This window comes from Dama dama, chromosome 3 (assembly GCF_033118175.1).
Source record: "Dama dama isolate Ldn47 chromosome 3, ASM3311817v1, whole genome shotgun sequence".
Taxonomy (NCBI): Eukaryota; Metazoa; Chordata; class Mammalia; order Artiodactyla; family Cervidae; genus Dama; species Dama dama.
The window spans coordinates 49,785,827-49,798,469 of NC_083683.1; the positions used below are offsets into that span (position 1 = coordinate 49,785,827).

The following is a 12,643-nucleotide window of genomic DNA, read 5'->3' on the forward strand; positions in this document are numbered from 1 at the left end:
TACTTTTATAATCTACTCCTTTTAAAAGGAATTGTAAAAATGCTACCATAGTTTTGTTATCCCTGATTGAAGATGCAAACCGATGAATGAAACGGCAGTCCAGCAGGGTTATCCTTACCATAGGTGGCTACATCATCCTTGAAACGCCAATACTTTGGCCACCTGATGCGAAGAGCTGACTCATTTGAAGGGACCCTGATGCTGGGAAAGATTGAGGGCAGGAGGAGAAGGGGACGACAGAGGTCACACAGGTGGGATGGCTCCATTGTCATCAATATGCAACTCTTCTCTTTGGCCCAGGGAAGGTCCAATATGGGGCTATTTCAAAGCTGTGGAAGGCAGGTGTGAATAGAAAATATCCAATGATTTTCAAACACATACAAAACTCCTCACATACCATTGGCTAGAAATGAGTTGCGAAGCAAACTTAATCCCAAAGAAAGCTGAGGGGATATAGTGACTAGGTAGGCAACCGTGTACCCTGCTAATACTTATGGGTGGGTTGGGGGAGGGCTGTGCAGGGGGAGAATTGGATATTTTGTTAGAAAAAGAAAGAAAAAAACAGTTATTAGTATAATATCACTCTCTTCCATGTCTACCCCTCAGTCCAATATCCATGTCTCCCCTTATTTCTGCAAATAGATCACACAACCTAAGTGGAATTCTAATCTATTGGCTTCCATGTGAAAGAAACAGTAGCCAAAGATCTCTCTGGCCACAGCTCTTGAACCAAGATTCCTCTTTTTTTGTTTTTTACTAGCCTCTCTCTTTATCCTTTCCCTCTTTGCTTCTATTTCATGTTGGCGACCTTTAGTGGCAGCCATTTGAAACAGTTAAGAAGGCAGTGCCTTTTATCCAGTCTTTGTTTTGGGCTGATTTCCATTTTCTGGCCAAGGAAAATACTTAACAGAAGGTCCACAAGAAAGACCTCCATCATCAAACTTATCTACTGTTGTCTGCGGACACAGATCTTCCAACCTTGCATGGTTCAAACTTAAGCTCTAAGATATAAAAGATTACGATCCATAAATGAGAAAACCTCCCTCATTAGAGCTATATTCCTTTCTCTCTCCACTTACTGACCAATAATTACCTGACTTCCCTTTCCTCTTATAATATATTATTAACAGTAGTGAGTACTAATCAATGTATACCTATATTCTTAATTGCTCTCCTTGAGCTAAAGGTCATGAGGCCAATGACCTGTCTTCCCAATTATAATAGGTAACTGTCTTAGCAAATGCTATGTCCCAGAATAACAAGTGCTACCAGTGTTTCTAAATGAAATACTGTGCCTATGTCACCTCTGCCTGTTGCTATCCAATGTCACAAAATTCAGGTTTTTTTTTAATGCTTACATCCCATTTCCAGAACCAGTTTCTGTATTAATTGGATACACGCTTATTCATTCCTTTTAAGCAAATGTTACTGTTCAGTTGTCTCAGATAGTTCCAAAATTATATGATTAGGGAACTTTTTGCTTTTTAACCTAGGTCTGTAGTTCTCTTCTTGTTTGTTACACAATCTGATGCTTAAAAATATTACACAGCAATGTCCTTGAACTTTTTCAGTTGTACTGCCAGATCCTCTGTACTTGTTTAATTTTCACCTTTAAATTTGCAATGTGTTAGTTATAGTTATGACCAACCTAGATAGCACATTAAAAAGCATTGACATTACTTTGCCAACAAAGGTCTGTCTAGTCAAGGCTATGGTTTTTCCAGTGGTCATGTACGGATGTGAGAGTTGGACTGTGAAGAAAGCTGAGTGCCGAAGAATTGAAGCTTTTGAACTGTGGTGTTGGAGAAGACTCTTGAGAGTCCCTTGGACTGCAAGGAGATCAACCAGTCCATCCTAAAGGAGATCAGTCCTGGGTGTTTATTGGAAGGACTGATGCTGAAGCTGAAACTCCAATACTTTGGCCACCTCATGCAAAGAGCTGACTCATTGGAAAAGACCCTGATGCTGGGAGGGATTGTGGGCAGGAGGAGAAGGGGACGACAGAGGATGAGATGGCTGGATGGCATCACCGACTCGATGGACATGAGTTTGGGTAAACTCCGGGAGTTGGTGATGGACAGGGAGGCCTGGTGGGCTGTGATTCATGGGGTCGCAAAGAGTCGGACACGACTGAGCGACTGAACTGAACTGAACTGAACTGAACTAAGTGTCTGCATGAACAACCTAGCATGAGGCTTCATGGTCTCTGTGTGATGGCAGTTGATACAGTTTGTTAACTTTCATTCTTTGGGGATGTGAGGATTTTTTTGTTTGTTTGCTGGTTTGTTTTTAACAAAGATTTCGATGATGACATCTGAAAAAATTTGGATACATGCTAAGATCTTTTTTAAATTTAGAAAAAGAAATCCCAAAATACAATGTCTTCATAACATAGAAACTTGCTTCTCTTTCACCTAACTGTGCAGAGGCAAGCAGGGAGACTCTGCTACCAATATGTGACCTTCATCTCTGGGTGCCCTTTAGCTGTTTGAGTGTCACCCTCTCTCACCCAGCAGGAATTGTCTTTTAAAAGTAATATTCAGAAGGTACCACCTCACTTTTGCTGACTTTCCATTATTAAGAACTTAGTCTTGTAGCTGCAAAGGATGCTATGAATTACTGTCTCTACCTGAGTAGGTGTGTGCCTTGCTAATACTCAGGAATCTCATCACTCAAAGAAGCAAAAGAAAAGGGATGCTAGGAGATAACTAGCACCCTCCGCTACTGATTACAGCTGTTTGACTCCAGATCCCAAAGGCAAAACTACTTCCAAAACTCTTCCAATATCTAGAAAGAATGTTAAGTCTCTTCTTCTTCCTCACTACTCTGATGGTCCATATTCTCTAGAATAACAAAGTTGTTATTTTTAAAAATAACAATAAAAATTGTTAAAAAATAACTTTGTTTGCCATCTTGTTTCAACTTATTTAATCATTCATTTATTCTAAGAGCTATGCTCATGTGCTCAATCATGTCTGACTCTTTGTGACCCCATGGACTGTAGCCCGCCAGGTTCCTCTGTCCGTGGGATTCTCTAGGCACGAACACTGGCATGGGTTGCCATTTCCTCCTCCAGGGCCTCGTCCTGACCCGGGGATCGAAACCATGTCTCCTGAGGCTCCTGCATGGCAAGTGGATCCTTTATCTGCTGAGTCACTGGGGAAGCCCATTCTAGGAGCAATTATTTATTGAATACCTACTATATGATGGAATTTAGTTAGACAATAGGAAGAAAAAAATAAGACAGAATCATCTGGACTCTTTATTCAAGAGTTTCTATTTATTTGGAATAGAATATTTACTTAGAAAAGTCACCATTCTCTTCTGAACATAACACCAAAAATGTATTTAAAAATAATAAATTGAAGAGAAGGACATAAGAGAGTTTTATATTTTTCACTTTCCTTCCTCAATTTTGTATTACTTCCATCAACTGACCTAACTAAAAATTATAATTTAGTGCCAAATGAATCATTTAAAGCACAAAAATCTTGCCAATAAGAACAGGCTGCAACTCAGTTATACCTACAACACTCTTACTAATCAACTGCCATATTGACACCAGTCTTCATCATTAATATGAAACTGCAATATGCAAAAGACCTTTTTCCCTCCACTGAGCCACCCATTTGGAATTCTACTTCTGTCAGATCTAAGTCAACATCAAAATATTCCCCAAAAGAAGCCATACACAAATGAATACTTACTACTTTATTCCATTTATACTTAAAGTATAAAGACAGGAGAAAACAAACTTACTCTATCAGAAGTGAGTATAGGATGCCCACCTTGATGAGGGGCATGCAGGATGCTTCCAGAATGCTGATAATGTTCTGTTTCTGGATCAGGGTGGTGATCACATGGGTGCATTCTGTTTGTAAGTCCCACCCAATATTCTATGTTGAAAGTTCCGGTAGTAGTTTGTCATATAATTTAGAAGGCATCTAGAGGGCCTTATGACGTGTCAAGCATTTTACCAGTCACTGTGAAGGTTTCCAACAACATATAGTACATGTTCCACCTTTCCATTTCCCATCAAAATGAGGCAGCTGTGATGTGAGAGGGAAGAAGGGGAATCAGGAGCTAGCCTGTGTGTCCATGTGTAAGTCCAAACTAATAATCCCCTCTCTGAGCCTCAAAATTTCTGCAATAGAGCTGAACTCTAAGACTCTCTGCTCTATAATTCCCTACTGGTGAGTCATGGTTGCCCATTTTCCTGTTTGTATCTAAAGCACCTTTTTTTTTGGAACTCAGAATATCAAATTAGGTGAACACTGAAAAAACATTAATACATTATAATGAACTTACACAGCTCTTTACCAAAGGGCTTCCTTGATGGCTCAGTTGGTAAAGAATTTGTCTGCAACGCAGGAGACCTGGGTTCGATCCCTGGATCAGGAAGAATCCCTGGAGAAGGGAATGGCTACTCACTCCAGTATTCTTGCCTGGAGACTTCCATGGACGGAAGAGCCTGATGGGCTACAGCCCATGGTGTCACAAAGAGTCAGACACGACTGAATGGCCAACACTTTACCAAAGCCAGGACAGTACGACTGGAAAACCCTGGGACCAGGTACCCCTTGACTCCTGATTTACGGTCAACACCCAGCCACTAGCTCATTGCATGACGTTAGACAAAGCCCTTCAGCTTTCTGGACATCAGTTTCATCATTTCTGAGACAAAGGGCTTAGACCCTAAAGATTCTGTTTCCAAGTTAACTTGTTCAGACTAAGAAGTAGCAAAACCCAGACTCTGGTTTTAGGGCTCAATTCCAGTTTTCTTCCTATAAAAATGTACCTTAAAAAACAACCTAAATTCACATTTAAAAATTCTTGTTGCCCAATATGTGCTGGACATAGACATCAACTATGTGAGGGAGATATGTTACCTGTGCTTTTCAGATTAGGAAACTGCCCATCAGAAAGTTAAGTGACATGACCCTGTATGTGCCCTGGGCCGTACCAGAGGTAGCAGGGGAAGCCTGGTCCACAGACTGAGGACCTTACTCTCCACATGGAGGCTTGTAAGGGGCCCAGAATCAACAAATAAGCCAAAAATAAATCCAATTCTAAAGCAAAAATGTTTTACTTTTTCTAGTTTCCTCTGGTTGAGAAAGAAAAATAAGAACTGGGAGTTTCACCAGTAAGTATAAAATTTCATGTCATTTGTTAAAATGATAAAACTATATACTGTTGAATAAAGCCTCAGGATGGCTCCAAAGTCACAGCACGTTTTAAGACTTGATACACATGTCACCATTTTCACTGCAATTCACATTTTATCTGGAAGATAAGTTCCTTGGGGGTGTAAAAGATTTTACATGCCTAGAATCAAAGACGAACAAAAGTTTTCTCTTTTTTTTAATGCTTATTTTATATTGGAGTATAATTGATTTAGAGTGTTTTGTTAGTTTCAGGTGTACAACAGAGTTGTTCAGTTATAAATATTCAAAAATCTATTCTTTTTCAAATTATTTTCCCATTTAGGTTGTGTTAGTCGCTCAGTTGTATCCGACTCTTTTCGATCCCATGGAACATAACCTACTAGGCTCCTCTGTCCATGGAATTCTCTAGGTAAGAATACTGGAGTGAGTAACCATTTCCTTCTCCAGGGGCTTTTCCTGACCCAAGGATCAAACCTGGGTCTCCTGCACTGCAGGCAGACTCTTCACCATCTGAGCCACCAGGGAAGCCCATCCCATTTAGGTTATTAAAGAATATTAAGTAGTTCCCTATGCTATATGGTAGGTCCTTGTTGGTTATTATTTTAAATTTAGTAGTGTGTATACGCCAATCCAGAGAAGGCAATGGCACCCCACTCCAGTACTCTTGCCTGGAAAATCCCATGGATGGAGGAGCCTGGTAGGCTGCAATCCATGGAGTTGCAGAGTCGGACATGACTGAGCAACTTCACTTTCACTTTTCACTTTCATGCATTGGAGAAGGAAATGGCAACCCACTCCAGTGTTCTCGCCTGGAGAATCCCAAGGACAGGAGAGCCTGGTGGGCTGCCATCTATGGGGTCCCACAGAGTCGGACACGACTAAAGCGACTTAGCAGCAGCAGCAGCATATGCCAATCTCAAACTCCCAATATATCCCTCCCCTCAACCTTACCCCTTAGAACCCCTAAGTTTGTTTTCTAAGTCTGTGAGTCTGCTGCTGCTGCTTTGTAAATAAGTTCATTTATATGATTTTTTTAGATTCCACATATAAGTGATACGTGTTTGTCTTTCTCTATCCTATTTATTTCACTGAGTATGATAATCTCCAGTTTTCTTTTCTTAAAAAAAAAAAAAAAGTCCTGATAAAGCAGAAAGGTTTAGTTATACCATTGCTCCTGCCAGGTGTCATGTATGATATGGGGGCGTGGTCCCCGAGGAAACAGCTCAAAAATGCAGAGGATAAAAAGTTTGGGGTGAGTGAGATGCTATCTATACACGGTGTTCTTAGCAAGCCTAGAAATATTTTAAATGTTGTTCCAGCCCAGCTGATGATTGTTTTAGAACAAGTCTCCTGAGAAGGCCTGACCCTTGATCTGCAGAATTCCTTCAAAGACACTGAGGCAGGCAGGCAGTAATATATCATCTGCTAGGGAGGACACCAAAAGTCCTGGAGGTTGCCATGACTCTCAGGTTATTAGAGTTCACTTGAGTACTTCTAAAAATACAATGGGATAGCCATCCCAATCTTTCTTTTAAAGCTAGACCATCAATGAATAGGCAAGAAACAGCTATTATAAAACAGCTTTGAGAAAAAAGTATAATATTTTTTACAAGTCATTAACTTTGTCATTTTTCTGTGCAGAAACTCCAGTTTTTAACCCTAAATTCTACCGTAAACTGAATGCTGAGGTATGGGGTTAACAGTATAACAGGACTAGTTTCTAAATCAGCCATTAATAAGCCTATTTGCTCCTGTAATTGTAAATAGAGAGGAATGTTCCCAATAAAGCCATGTTCCTGAGCCTCTCTACAGTCCCACCCCCAACGCCTCCCACCCGGAGCGGGCAGGGTGACCCCCCACCCCTCACAGAGTGCATGGATAATGTCTCCTGCAAACTGCTTAGTTCCTCAGCACTTTCTGGTGTTCCAGGTATCATTTGTTAAACATATTTTTAGAATCTATTCCGCCCGAGTTCAGAAGTTACAGATAAAGCAGAGCAAGTCAGAACTGACCGCCAAAATGGATGTGGCCCGGAGCCCTGGGTGTCCCAAAGGGAGGGAATTAGAGGGGCCTGTGGAGGCTTATTGAAGGCCATCACATGTTTTCTGGAACTTTCATCCAGGATGAGACTTGAAAGGCAGCAGGAATTTTCCAAATGAAGGAAGAGCGCGGGGGCGAGGAGCAGTGTCGGGGGACGGGAGAGACCAGGAGAAACATCTCTGGCAGCGGAGGCCAAAGAGGCCCAGCCTGAGTTTCGGCGGGGGCCCACACGGGCCTTCACCTTGACCCGGGTGCCCACTGTGAGGGCAGGCAGTGACCATCTGCAGGCCACAGCCTTGCTGTGACATTAAGGATGCTGACAGGAAGTGCTCTGAGGCTCCCGAACTGTGAGCCAGACTCCGCTCCACCTTCCTGGCCACGTCTCACCCAGAAACCGGAAGCGGAATTCTACTCAGTACTGGGTAACTCTTATCAGCCTGTGCAGTCTGCACATTTATGTGGGGTCCCTGCAGAGGCAGGGGGCAGGGGGAGAGCAGGGCTCTCCTGCCTGTTGTCTGCAAGCCTGCGTGTGGAAAGCATGCATCATGAGGTGAGCAGTCTGGGGGAGGTCCTCTGAACAGTGACAGCAAACCTGGAACCAAGCGCTGTCCTAAGCCGTTTACACATTTGGGGATTTTCTCTTTTAATTCTTATACCCCCTATGAGCCTGCCTGTGGATTTTTTTCTGTAGTTTTTCCCCCACTATGATTCCTGTTCTACAGATAAGGGAAACTGAAACCCAGAGTGTCAGAGTAATTTGTCTGAGGTCACACAGCTAGTTCCTGAAGAGAAGCCCTGGGACCCAGACAGCCCAGCTCCAGCCTGAGTTCTTAGGCCCTGACTTCTGTGGCCCTTACTCCAGCACAAGGAAGAGTACCACAAGCCCCCCATTCCTCCAGGAGCTGGGGTATGGAATAAACACCCACGGAGAGCACAGAGGCTTGACTAGAAATAAGAGTCATGTGGGTGCAGCTCACAAAACAGACTTCAAAGAGACCTAGTCCATAGCATGTATACAAAACAGAACTGATTCTGCCTAGGCAAAATAGCTGCTTCACTTAAATTATCTCATTGCTGTCTCATAACCACTGGGCAAGGGAGATAGAATCTCCTCATCTGATGCAAGAGGAAACTGAGGTGAAGATGGTTGTGTAACCAGGTCCAGATGGTGAAGTTGAGTTCTTTTCCTATTCAGTGAAGCCTCCTTAAAATTCAGAGCTTTGTCCTCACTCCTAAAAGTTGGCATCCATTTCAGGCAACTTCTCTTTGACATAGAGAGTAAGGGGAAGTGTTTTCATTCAGGCAGTTACCAGATTCACTTCCTAAACTCTGCAACAGGAAGCTGATGCAAACACACCAAAACATCCTGCTCACGGCAGCCTGGCTGCTTAGAGAGAACTCTAGCTCCAGACTATTCCATCTGAGGCTGACGGGGACTCTGCTGAGGGCACTGTAACGTAAAGGGGTGCCATGTTGGAGTTCTAGATCCCACTTGGCCTGAGGAGAAGGCATTTGAAGAACACTGCAAGTCAGGAGGGGATAAAGAGGAAACAATATAAGGAGGAGGGCGGCGTGGGTGGAGGTTGGTTATGGATCAGACATCACAGCACAATCCGAGCTTTGATCCTCCCATCAGGATCTTCCTTCAACAGTAAAGGTTGCCCAGCCCATGCTGGTCAACCCAACGTCTGCTCTGGCTGCGAAGGATCTTCCTGGAAAAGAAAAAAGAACTGAGGAGCCAGGGCTTATAGCCAAGATTTCAGGAGAGGAAGGTACATTTTAGCTCTGAAGTACAAGACACATTGCTTCGAAGAATAGGGAGAAAAACGAGAGGTATAACTTTGTTTTTAAGCATAGAAGTAAAACTTTGTTCCAGTTCTATAATAACTGCTTCCTTCCTCACTCCTTCAGTTCCCCAACCCTGTGCGACAAGGACAACTGTACTAGTGAAATCCGCAGTCGCATAACCTGAAGATCAGTTTATATTGGGTTTTACTCTTTGGGGAAGATAAAAGGGGCAAGGTCTTAGACTTTACAATGAGTAGAAAAAAAGAAAACAAAGAGTCAAATAAAAATAATCCAGCATTTGGGTATCAAGGGCAGCAATGATTCAAGTAAGAGTATAACAAAGGAACTGTGTGGCTGAGTCAGAACCATAGTGTCTTGTCTGAAAAACAAAGGGAAGTGAGTCCTGTCCCTTGTGGCCAAGGTGTGCAGGCAGCATGCCTAAAGCCTGGGGGCAGCCTGCTTTCCCTTGGGGCTGCTTGAGGGATTAGGTAAATATAAACCTCTTCAAATAACCCAAGATGTGAGAAATTGAAAGCATAACAAGCTGGAGTAGTCATCAGAAGATATATTTAGGAGAGCTTATTTTGCAAGCTAGAATTACAGAACAACAAGATGCAGTCAATTAAAAGTATTAAAGGGTGAAGTTTCTATGATTGGGAGAGAGTTGCCATCTATGATAAAGAGCCAGAAGGGACCACTGTTCTCCAAAAATCAGACAATCATTTTAATAAACTGGCTGATTCTCCCTTGCCCCAACAGCCAGTTTCTACATCAAGACTAGTTCAAGATTTCAACAAAAGGAAGTGGTTAACAAAAGAATCAGCAGGAATCCAGAAATGTTTAATTAAAAAAAAAAAAAAAAAAGACCACACAAAGAAAAACTTGCTCTGTATACCATTTAGGTTACGCGTGTTTTTTAAGTAGCAAAGGGTAGGAACTTTAAAAACAGACACTGCTACAAAATTTCACTATATTCACAGAATTCTGTATAGCCCTTTAGGTACTGTCATATCCCTTACCTTGGTGGAGCCTCATAATTCCCTACTCAGGTAGAGCAAGAATTATGGTCATTTTACAGATGAGGAAACTGTAGCTCTGGAAGGTTAAACATATTGATATGGTCACACAGCTAATAGGGCAGGACTGAGATATGAACCCGGTCTGCATCATGCTTTTTTTCCATAGGTACCTCAAAAAATAAAATCTTAGCTCAGCTAATATGTCATAAGTGTTTATCATGTGCCAGACACATGATGAATTATTTATATTTATTATTTCACTTAATCCTCAACCACTTTCCTCAGATGAGGAAATAGAGGAACTGAGAAGTGAAACAACTTGCTCAAGGTCACACAGCTTGTAGGTGGCAGATTCAGATCCCCACTAGGGGTCACATTTTAAAGTGGTCATTTGGTGCAATTACACATAAATTCTATGGTCTTTTTTTTCCATGCTTATTGAGATATTATCAATTTACGTGATATTTCTGCTTTAATTTTCACAAAAGCATTTTAAGATGTGTAATATTGTTCTTCTGGATCCAACATTTTAAAAGTTCTGTATCTTTTAAAACATTACTGAAGCTGAGGGCCTTTGCCTCTATTTCATACTCTTTAAAATGAGAAATGAATGGTTATCATTAATATTAAACTAATTTATTCATGGAAAACACTTGTAATTAGCACCAAGTGGTGCCCATGGCAGCCTTCTGCTGGTATAAACTATTTTCATTATTGCCCATGGCCTGCCTTCCCCAGTATGGCTAAGAACTTGAGTTGTAGAAATCCACTTACTACCATTAAGGCAGATGCATATGCCTCGCCAGCGTTCAGGATGCGCTTTAAAAAAAATTGGAATAAATGATCAAAAGTTCAAACAAGAAAGTGAAAGACTGATAACAAAACTACAAAGTTCAAAATGATCTGCAGGACCTGGAAATAAATGCCTCCAAAGAGGAGTAAAATGGAAACCACATATTTTTTTTTTAACTTTCCAAGAAATACATTTCACTTAATCCACTGTGAACCACATTTCTGTTAAAATGCAATGATTATTTTCCAAAAATAAGTAGTATGAGGTCACATAAGAAGCTAATAAAGTCCATGTCCAACTATAAGAGAGCCTTATTGAGATCTCACTTAAAATTGAGGAAGGAAGTCCGTGGTCAGGTTTTTATTTCATCTTTAATTTCCCACGGTTTTCAAAGAGCCATATTACAACTCTCTCTCAAACATGTTTAAGGAAGTATTGTGATTGTGAAAATAGATACTCCAAATACCTAAGCTAAATATTTACATTCTGCCTTTTTTAGTTAAACAATTGACTTTGTTCTTTAGCATTTAGGTCAAAATATTTAAATGCTGTAAAACATCAATAACAAGAGGATATGGTTTTTCACCAGATAGTCTAAACTTACTGGTTTTAGCAAAAGCTTCACAAGAAGGAATTGGGCACTTAAAAAAAATGTTAACTTGCATACACCCTGGAAATAAGGGAAAAAAGGTGGGGGAGGTGTCAGTCATTTATTCTTTTTGGCATAACACCACATTCCTTCCACTTCCTTATGTTTATGTAGTTAAGACTTGCTGAGCATTTACACCTACTTACATCACTGCAACAATAACTTCAATTTTCTGACTTTACAAAGGATTTACTTCAAAGTAGTTCTTGGATTGACATGCCTTGGTTTATTTATTTTCAGAGCATGCCTGTCCATAATAGGTATGGGACTAGCATCTTATCTTTATCCTACAAAATTAAAACTGGAGGTACTAGGGGATGAAGGGACCTGCCCCCAAAAGACAAACCATTGCTAGGAAATGTGCCTTATAACTCACATCTTCTTTAATATAGTAGGGTGTTTTCCCACTGGATTGTTTTTCCTTCACATAAGGGAGCAGCCAGGTTGACAACTGGGCAGGATAGACCACCTGGGCAAATTCCAAGAACATTTTTGGAGGATGGGTTAATGTGACCCAGCAGTGGCTCTGAGGCTGGAAAGAAAAAGTGGGGCTCAGAGAACTGCATATGTTTTGTGATATTCAGTGAGCTACATGTAACTACTGTTAACAAGAGTCAAATCCAGCTGTGTAAGAGAAGTTGAGAAACAGAAGTTTGTTTTCTAACAAACTTCTTTCCTTGTTAGTTTCGTTTGAGGCTTCCGCTCAGGCCCTGTGTTTCGCGTGTACCTCGTGCCTGCCCAGCCGGAGTCCTCCTGTGTGTTATTGGAGCTGCCGTTGCAGGAGCTGGAAGGCCAGCTTCTGCAGCCGCCAGCTCGGGGCAAGAGGCTTTATGCAAGGAGGCTATAGAGGGGAATGTCCGACTGCACCAAACCGGTCACATTGATGACACTGGAATGGCACGTTCTTCCAGAAGGAAGCCATTCAGACACCCTTTGCTGCAAAAGCCACAAGGAAGCATTTGGATTCCCCCAGTCATTTCTCTCAAACCCGACTTGAGCTGCCAGGACTGAGTCACTTTCTTTCCACTGCGGTTCACGTTACAGGTGGCAGGTTCCACCTGTTTCAATATTTGAATGATGACAAAAGTGACCCTTGAGAGCTGAGTGACGTGGGCAGCTGAGCAGGCTTCCACACCAATTGTGGGAGAAACCAAGATAACCTGCCCCCTATAAAAGGGATTACAAAGAC

At 41.7% G+C, this 12,643-nt stretch overlaps 1 long non-coding RNA gene across 1 annotated transcript in view; it reads right to left on the bottom strand.

Moving 5' to 3' along the window:
* Positions 1-250: 250 nt before the first annotated feature.
* Positions 251-12,643, bottom strand: part of LOC133046504 (uncharacterized) — a 62,171-nt gene continuing 49,778 nt past the window's right edge. The window contains exon 3 of the long non-coding RNA XR_009690520.1: positions 251-329. This is a non-coding gene — a long non-coding RNA (uncharacterized LOC133046504). The remainder of the gene's footprint in view (positions 330-12,643) is intronic.